This window comes from Staurois parvus, unplaced genomic scaffold, assembly GCF_062004578.1.
Source record: "Staurois parvus isolate SC_StPar_1 unplaced genomic scaffold, SC_StPar_1.0 ptg000199l, whole genome shotgun sequence".
NCBI lineage: Eukaryota > Metazoa > Chordata > Amphibia > Anura > Ranidae > Staurois > Staurois parvus.
In genome coordinates, this window is record NW_028317995.1 from 5,190,463 (window position 1) to 5,200,086 (window position 9,624).

General features: G+C 37.0%; 1 long non-coding RNA gene across 1 annotated transcript; it reads right to left on the bottom strand.

The window, feature by feature from the left end:
- Window positions 1–1,084: 1,084 nt before the first annotated feature.
- LOC149461537 (uncharacterized) lies at window positions 1,085–8,440 on the bottom strand. The gene is made up of 5 exons (XR_016312841.1): window positions 8,372–8,440; window positions 7,065–7,334; window positions 5,564–5,686; window positions 3,392–3,499; window positions 1,085–1,397 (listed from the first exon to the last, which is right to left on the bottom strand). It is a non-coding gene; the product is annotated as an uncharacterized LOC149461537 (long non-coding RNA).
- Window positions 8,441–9,624: the final 1,184 nt, after the last annotated feature.

Below are 9,624 nucleotides of genomic sequence, written 5' to 3' on the forward strand. Positions count from 1 at the left end.
TGTGCTGCATATACACATGCTGGGAGTAGGAGAGAGCATAGTGAGTGGTGGAATGCTCAGGAAAGACCTACTAGAACAGCTGAACTTTATTTGGGATTAATCAGAGGCACTTTAAATGATGTCAGGTGTGTGCTGACTCCTATTTAACATGATTTTGAATGTGATTGCTTAATTCTGAACACAGCTACATCCCAGTTATAAGAGGGTGTGCACACTTTTGCAACCACCTTATGTTAATTCTTATGTTTACTTCCCCCACTAAAAGATTTCAGCTTGTTTTTCAATTGAGTTGTACAGTTTATAGGTCACAATAAAGGTGAAAAAAGTTCCGAAATTTAAATTTTTTTACATCACAGAAACCTGACATTTTAACAGGGGTGTGTAGACTTTTTATATCCACTGTTTATATATGTGTGTGTGTGTGTGTATATATATATATATATATATATATATATAAAATGTATATTTGTTTTACAACAAGAAAACATGACCCCCCATATGTATTTGAAAGAGCATACATAATGCAAGGCTTTATCTATATACACATGTTATGAGGAACCCAGGATGATGTTTTTTTTTCAATGAGAAATAGTTGAGCCTATGATCTTGTGCAATTGTGGGCATCCACCTCCCTTCTTCTTACTTCTCATGGCACATCTTCTCATCATAGAAGTGACATTAGTCATAAGCATTGTCTCCCCAAAGGTTTTTATATGTGGGGAAATGCCACATCACGCCTTAAAAAATGTACGCCTTATAGTTTTTTAGGAATCTTAAACACACGTAGGAAACACATTTTGATATACACTAAACACTAGGCCTCTCCTACCCCTTAAAGAGTTTTATGTGTAAACATGTTAAGTATTGTTAATTTTCACAACAAACTTTGAATTATTCCAACCTACCTTCTGAAAATTGAGATTAACAGAGCAGGTATTACAACACTTTGAGAAAGTTGTAGAGGCTTTTAGCGTGGAAAAAAGATGCAATTTTTTTCCCTGCTGTATTTTTGAACCATCTTTTTCTGATATGCTTTAGGATGCAGGGGTTAATAAGAAATTCAGATAAAGAAAGCATACACACATGACTTCACAATGCATACTTTAATAACAATTTAAGCAAATATGTGATACAATTAAAGGGAATATATATATAAACAATTTAGGCAAATACAGTATAATACATGTACCTACATAGCAGGATTCTAGTTATTGCTACTTTATATTATATAGTTGTGATTTCATTGTTGAAGCGCAGTAAAAAAGCTTGTACAGAGGCAGATGATAACGTATATGAGTTTAAGAAAAGAAGAAACTTTTACAGAAAAAGTGACATGCTTGAGACTGTTATTAAGAAAACACAAGGCCTTGATGTGTAGCATCTTTCTTGTATAGTATCTGTAAAAATAAACACATTTTAACACCATGAACATATAGTGAAGACAGTGTGCAGTGCATGTTGTAGAAGTTTATATTTAAAGTGTTACTAAACCCAGGACCCTGCGTTCACTATATCTGGTCTACCACAGTACACAGAACATGGAAATTATTTTTGTAAATATAAACTGCTAAATACCTTTTCTCCTTAGCAGTTAGAGGAGTTTGTGACTTCTGTCAGTGTCCAGCAGAGCACTGGCTAAAGCTTGTAGGAGGAGTTTTCATTCTCTTTTCTCTGTCCTATGAGGCTGCAGGACCCCTGACCCTCTGTCTGGACAGCGCTGATTGGCCCTGTGCTGATCGCATGCACCCTCTCAAGAAAAATAAAAAAGCTATCTAGCAAAACACACTAAACCAAGCATGTGCAGCTTTCCCCCAAGGCTCTGTTCTATCAGGAGATGAAATGGGGACAGTAGAAGAAGGAGAGGATCAGAGAAGACAGGATCAAACCCCGTTTTTACACAATGCAGAGGATTAACCCCTTAAATCCCACAGTGAGTATAGCAAGTATGCTTTACTGCATTGATTACAGGTTGGTTTTACTGTTGTGGGTTTAGTAACGGTTTAACCTCCCTGGCGGTATTCCGGAGTGTAGCTCGGGGTAAAGTTTCAGTACCAAAAGCGGTAACCCCGAGCTACACTCGGGCTTACCATGCGGCGTTGCTCAGGGATTCCCTGCAGCACTTACCTTGTCCTTCGCTCCCGTGATGTGTCCCCTGCAGCGTCCCCTGCCATCTCCTCCGGCCGATGCCGGCATCTGGCTTCCGTGTTCCGGGACGTACGGGGGCCGGAACGGCGGCAAATTAAAAAATTTTTAGAAACTGTCATTTTCTTAGAAATGAATTTGACATAGTAAAACATTACTGTATCAAACCATTTCACATACATTTTGTCCCTAGTGCCTTGCCTGCATTTTTACTGTTCTTTCTGCCTGGAAACTGAGAAAAGTCCATGGCGTCCAAAAAGCGTCCCTTTAAGTCAAAAGCGGTTTTAGACCGGCTAGAGAACAGCGATAGTAAATTAGAACCACTTGCAGAATTGAGTGATAATGATTTGTGGGGAAATTCGTCATCAGACACTGAAAACGATTTTGCGACTTTGCTCAGTGATGTGCGAACTTGGCGCTATATTTCAAATTTCAGTGTTTTTGGTTTGATTATATTATTGAATTAAATTTATTATATTATTAATTTTATATATGTTAAACTAGCAGTTTCAACATACCAAGGCAAGTACATTGATCAGTATGAAATAGGAACATGGGGATGTCAGCATAAAGCCACCACGTCTGTCCCTTCACTAGAGTACTCATAATATGGAGATTCTGGGCACCATGTAATACTGTTAAGAAACACGATTAATGGTGTTCATGAAATAGAAGAAAAGAAAGAAGAAAACAGAAGAAGATTGAAAAGAGAGATAGTAGAGCAGAAAAGTATGGTAGACACGAGTCCTTCTGTCCAAGATTACCCTTTGACTGTAATGAAAAAACAATAGACAAAGTCAGAGGTGGAGAGATCCTTCAATGGAAACAAACCAAACGGGGTGAAAGAGGGGTAAGACCCCATCCCTCTATTTTTGTCTGCTCCATTCATTGAGAGATCCTTTTTGTAAAAAAAAATTGTCTGTTGTTTTGATGACAGTGCCTGGTTTCCCATGCCTTTTCATTGGCAATAGCTTGCATATTAGCCCCACAGATGGAAAGAATAAAATTAAAAAAAGTTTGCCCTATAGACTTCAATGGAGTTCACCACCAACTTTGAACTTTGAGCAAGAGTTGTTCATTTCTAATAATGGGCTTTCTGTGCCACATTTCACCAATTTAAAGAGAAACTGGAAGAATGAATAGTATACATCTTTAATGAGGCTGGGGAAACATAAGCACTGGAAATGAATTCTTTTGTGGACAATTATTGTAGGATCACTAGCAGAATTAATATGTTAAAAGAACTCACCTTATAGACAAATCACTTTTACACTCAGTAAGAAGTTGAAGGCCAATACTTTGACAAACAGCACTCTCATTCCCAGGACAGTCAGTGAAAGAGCATTAATATTGTTATCTATAAAACAGAACACAGTTTGACATTTGTACTAATTTCAGTACTTTAAGAATACTTGTCATGTAAACTAAACACAAAGTCATCTACAAATCAATCATGGCTTGCTAGTAGGTCTGGACACCATGACACCATGCAGTCAGATATATTTTAGATGGACTAATGTTATCTGAGAGCATTTGTGGGCTTGTGTAAGAACTTGTTCTAATGAAAAAGGAATGTGCACTCTAGTCTGCACTTTAGCAATATTGATCTGTCAGTGGTGCCAATAACTAAATTGATTTAGCAAAAGAGCTGTTACATATACAAATGTGATACTATTGAGCAAATGTCTTGCTTTACTACCTTAAAAACACATTTTTTTTTAGATTTTGCTATCTATAAGGTTGGTTATAGATGGGTCAAACTGATAAGAGGCATGGAGGAGCTCAGCTATGAGGAAAGATTAGAGGAACTGAATTTATTCTCTCTTGAGAAGAGGAGATTAAGGGGGGATATGATCAACATTTATAATACATAAGGGGGGATATGATCAACATGTATAAATACATCAGTGGTTCACATAGTGAACTTGGTGTAGAGTTATTCACCCTGAGGTCATCACAGAGGACAAGGGGGCACTCTTTACAACTGGAGGAAAAGAAATTTAATCTCCAAACACGGAAAGAGCTGTGAAAATGTGGAATAGGCTCCCTCAAGAGTTGGTTCTGGCCAGCTCAGTGGATTGATTTAAAAAAGGCCTGGATTCTTTCTTAGATACACAGAATATAACTGGATACTAACATTTATAGGTAAAGTTGATCCAGGGAATATCCGATTGCCTCTCGGGGAATCAGGAAGGAATTTTTCCCCTGCAGGAGCAAATTGGATCATGTTTTGCTGAGTTTTTTTTTTGCCTTCCTCTGGATCAACTGTGGGTATAGGATTATAACTTTTTTTTTTTCAATGGTTGAACTGGATGGACTTTTGTCTTTTTTCAGCCAGACTAACTATGTAACTATGTAAAATGTGTCCAGTTCAGCAGGAAATGGTGGAATTTTGATCCATCTATACGTAGGCTCAATGTACTGAAGTTGATCTCTCGATCGATTTCAGTAAAACCAGCCTGTTGTTTTTTATTGTTTGATCACTGCTGGCAGCTATAGTCACCAGCAGTGATCGTTGTATTCTGACGGCAAAACCTCCTAATGTCAGAATACAGTAGGGCAATGTGCATAAGTGCTCCATCTGTTCCATATCACACATAGGCATGTTATGAAAAAGAAGGAGACCGAAGTGTCCCCAGGAGTGAGATTCAACCATTTGTGGGATTGATATACAGTGCTGTTACTACTTTTACTACTGTTACTACTATGTAAGTGCAATACGGTACTTTGGTTTGATAAACTTTTATATTGGGTTTTTTTCTGGCGCATTTGGTCTCCTTCTTTTTCATAACATGTCTATGTGTGATATGAAACAGAGGAAACACTGATGCACGTTGATATATGCTCGTGGTTCCCTTTTGAAAACATGGGTCCTATGCATTAAGCGGATGGAGTTACATCATGCAATACATGACTTCTCTATAATCTGAGAGTTATGCACTTCTGGTATCCCTTTTACCTTGCTTCGGAGATGGTGGACACTCACTTGTGGATTCACAATAGAGTGATTGAGAACACTTACATGCACATTTTGTAAGTTTGGCAATACACAAATAGTGGACTTTTGGGATTTATATAAATTCTGTATACTGTATGTATATATGTGTCTAACTGGCACAGCACTTTTAGTGTAGTATAATCGATGGTTTGCTTTAGGCTTCTATTACATTACAGGTGAAATGGTAGTTCATGAAGACAAAGGGAAAAATAAATACAACTTGTAGTTAACTTATCTTGACTATTGTTTCAAGAAAATTGTAACCCTCAGCAAGTGCTTAGCCTTAATTCATACTGTATAATAAATAAAATCAGATCAGTACTACAAGTTTGTACTCTGTCCTAAAGTATACATGTTATAGCAAAAAAAAATAAGACTGACACAGTACAGCAGATACTGATAGCAAAAAGTGAACGCACTTACCAGTCACTGCATAAGGCTGTCCTATGCAGTTCTCTTCATCTGCATAAATAGTCTTTATTCCAGTGGTTTGTATTTCATGATCCACAACTTTAAAAACTGTATGTGTTGTTTTATTTTTTTCATCTGTTATAAACAGTTGAAGGATTTGAGTTGATGCACAAATCATGTATTGGCATAATAGTTTAAAAAAGTTTTTTGATAAAGCTGAAAATGTGTTAAAGGATAAGTTCACCTTTTGACAAAAAATAATAAATGCCGTTTTTTTGCAGGTAAAAAAAATGCATTTATTATTTTTTGTTGCAGGAGCCTGTAAAGCATTGCACCAGCAATTAGCAGATTCCTGGTGCCTTTCAGGACTCTTGCATATCTGTCAGTATATCTGCTTGCTCTTACATCCCGTATGAGTAATGCAGGCCATATATGGTTCGAATTCCGAATGATTTTTCATCCGAAAATCGAAAACGTTGTTCGCTTGGTAATCCGATGGTGCCATCAATGATTTCGAAAATTGGACGACGAAATCATAAAGTTCACCCCATATAACAGATGAAACTTCTGTTCCTTCCAGGTCACAGCTCATGCGCATATTCTTTTCGGAAAAATAATCGTACGATTTGACCATCATTGAGTCGAAAATCGGTAATTTTTCATGAATTTTCCAACATGCCCAATCACCGAAAAGGGGAGGGACCACGAAAATCGGCTGGTGCCATTGACCCACTAACAGAGTGAAAATCGCCGATTATTCTTAGGTCCGATTTTCTGATGAAAAATCGGTCGAATTTTGACCTGTGTATGGCTGGCCTAAGCCAATACAATATGACAGGAAGAATCAATGAACTACCACAACGCGCACATCACCGTGGTAGTTCATGGAGAACTATAAGCCGACAGCCACTAAGGCTGTTGGGACTTGTAGTTTTCTCATTCATGGCGGACTGTTTTTTAAAAATATTTACAGGGTGACATATTCAGGGTGTAACATGTAACATGTTATGAAAGATGAACTTAGCCTTTAAATTATTCCATATCTCCCTAATACTTAATTCTTCGTTGTAAAATTCACCAAATTCTTACATATGCAAATGAACATGATGAAACGTGAAAACATATTTAAAACTACAATAAAGTCTTGAAAAAAGATGTAAAGAAAGCATATTGATTGCTGCTTGGAAGTGATTCAGTCATTCAGTCCACTCAGAATCTGGTGCAGTTGTGCATGGTAGCCAATCAGCTTCTAACTTCAGCTTGTTCAATTAAGTTTTGACAATAAAACCTGGAAGCTGATTGGTTTCTGTGCAAAGTTGCATCAGATTTTCAACTCTCGAGTTTTAGTAAATAACCCCGTTTGTGATACTTCTGTGCCCATACGGCTGAAAGTTTTAGGCCAGTATACTAAATGAGACAAACAAAGCTCTTCATTTTGTGCTCAGAGTTCAACACTCTATACTAATTAATTTTCTCATAACTGAAATAAGAAAGAGAAGAGAGATATTCTCACCAATTAGTGAATTTTTCTGGCTTGTCACCCATTTTCCTTGGTGTTTAATTCGACATTCTGTTGACAGTGTATTCTTTACAATAACAGCATTGTAGAGGCCTTTCCTAGGATTCAGGACTGGATTCACCTTAACAGCGCTGGACTCTGACTTGTTGGAAGTGATGTAAATCTCCACATCCTCGGGGTAGAAATCTTTTGCGAGACAGGATGTTGATGAGAGTTCATTAGATGTTAACAGAAATACAGAAGGAGGCGAAGGATCCCTTTTACCTAGGGGAAGAAGACCACATGTCAAGATAAAGTATTTGCCTCTGTATTCAGGTCTTATTTCATATATTGCTACATTGTTGCTACAAAGAAGATGTAATATAACACATATAATAAATATTGTAATGGCAGTGGTGAAGTGTGAAATTAGAAGACACCTATAAAATGAATGGATATCAACTAAGTAAAAATGCTGCTTAGAGGCATACAGATGACATAAATGTATAAATAGTACATTGCAAATAGTATGAAAAATAATATGAAATTGTTTATCATGATGCTAAATGATAGCAGAGTATAAGTCAGCACTGCACAACATTTTTAATATTTTGGTGTTAATTGCAGAATTCAAATTATACATTAATAATTATGTACAACTCTTGGAAGCTTTTTTTCTTACAATATATTCTACAGCAGCATGTCTACTGATGTGTATTAATTGGAAATCTTTACTTACCAGCAACAACAGATAGCTTTGTTCCAGCCCCGAATGTTAAAGCATTGGAGTACAGGCACAGCCCAAAAACATTGTACTTAAACCACTATAATCTATCTTCTTTCTCTCTAATGATTTCTTCTGGAAATTTTGGATGGTCAATAAAAAATATATAAAGCTATTACTTTCAAATTAAAATGCTAAATTGTTGGTGTATGGGAAATGGTTGTAAAACCTTGTAATTCCACTATTTATTAAATGTGATGTACTGTCAAGTTGTAGGAATGAAATAAATATGTAAGTCCTCAAAGGACATTATTGTTTGCACAGGACTTGGTTGTTTCTCTTTCGGCATGTCAAACTCAATGTACCATTAAGTAAATAAATGTAAGTTTCTTGAAATTACATGACAGTTTCTATACAAAGAACCTGAGATAAACTAACACACACCGGGGGTAACTGGTAAATGTTGCTGTAACAGAGGGTCATTGATATACTTTGATAACATTGAAAAACTGTGCTATAACATATCCAAAAGTCAGGCTGTAATTTATTCTTTCACAAATTTGTACATATAGACAAACATGCATTGATTGGATCTTACCTGGCTGAACAGTAAGTTTTGTTCCTCTTCCAAATGTGAGCTTGCTGTTACACAGCTATGTATCGTATAACATAAATGTACCGTAATGAAAGGAAGTGGTTACTGGTTTAGAGCATTCTCTGAATTAAAAACAGCCAAAAGTGCCATCACCATTTTTAAGCTCAACTGAAGTCACAGAAATAGATATGTGGCAGACAGACAGTTTACTTACGACCTCCATTTTCACAGTCTTATGTCCATTTTCCTTTTTACAGTTGTTGTGCACGGTATCCAAATATGGTTTTGTTGTAAAAGTTAGACCTACTACACTCAGTAATCGTCACCCTGAAACTTACCTGGTCAGACACACCAATGTATTCCTCTGCAGTACAAATCTGTGTAAATACACTAATGGTGACGGGTGTGGCAGTCACTAAGCTATGCCAGCAAAGAGCACTGAAGTCGCAGAAGCAAAAAGCAGAATTTTCACATAGAGAAAAATGAAAGTTAAGGAATTTTAAAGCAAAAATAGATCACATGAAGGGGTACGGGAATACAGATTTTTGGTCCACTGGCAAAGCTATAAAACATATAACATATAAAAGATGATATTATGCTGAATAAATAGATACCAAACATGATCTGCTTTAAAATTGCACACGCCCGTGCAATGGCGACAATCTACGTACATTTTTAATATCGATAGGTGACGCTTTAAAAGCCTTTACAGGTCACTAATTTATATTTAAACAGGAGGGCTAGTACTAAAATTACTGCCCTCAATCTGATGTTCGTTGTGATACCTCACATGCATGGTGCAATCTCTGCACTTGCATTCCCCTTTGTGCATGAGCACAAGAAGGGGGTGGGGGTGATATTTCTTTTTTTTTTTACACTGTCCCTTTCTTTTTTTTTTTGGATCATTTTAATTGTAAATATGCCCTGTGATAGGAACAGGCAATGACAGGTACTCTTTTTTGAGAAATCTGGGGTCTGTTAGACTCTAGATCTCCTCTCTTCCCCTAAAACATCTGATCACACCAACATATGTGTGATCAGATAATTTCCCAATTGATAAATGGAGCTGTTTATATCCAATGAAACAGAAATGATGAAATGCTCACAGCTTCTGGTTTCTTAGTCCATAGACATGATTGGAGCCATTCTGGTCTCTGATCAGCTCTATGGTCAGTCGGCAGAACTGCATTCTTGGATTCTCCTGTGGGACGGGAGAGCCCAAAAAAACCATGGAAGGTGGCTGGAGGGATGTTCCT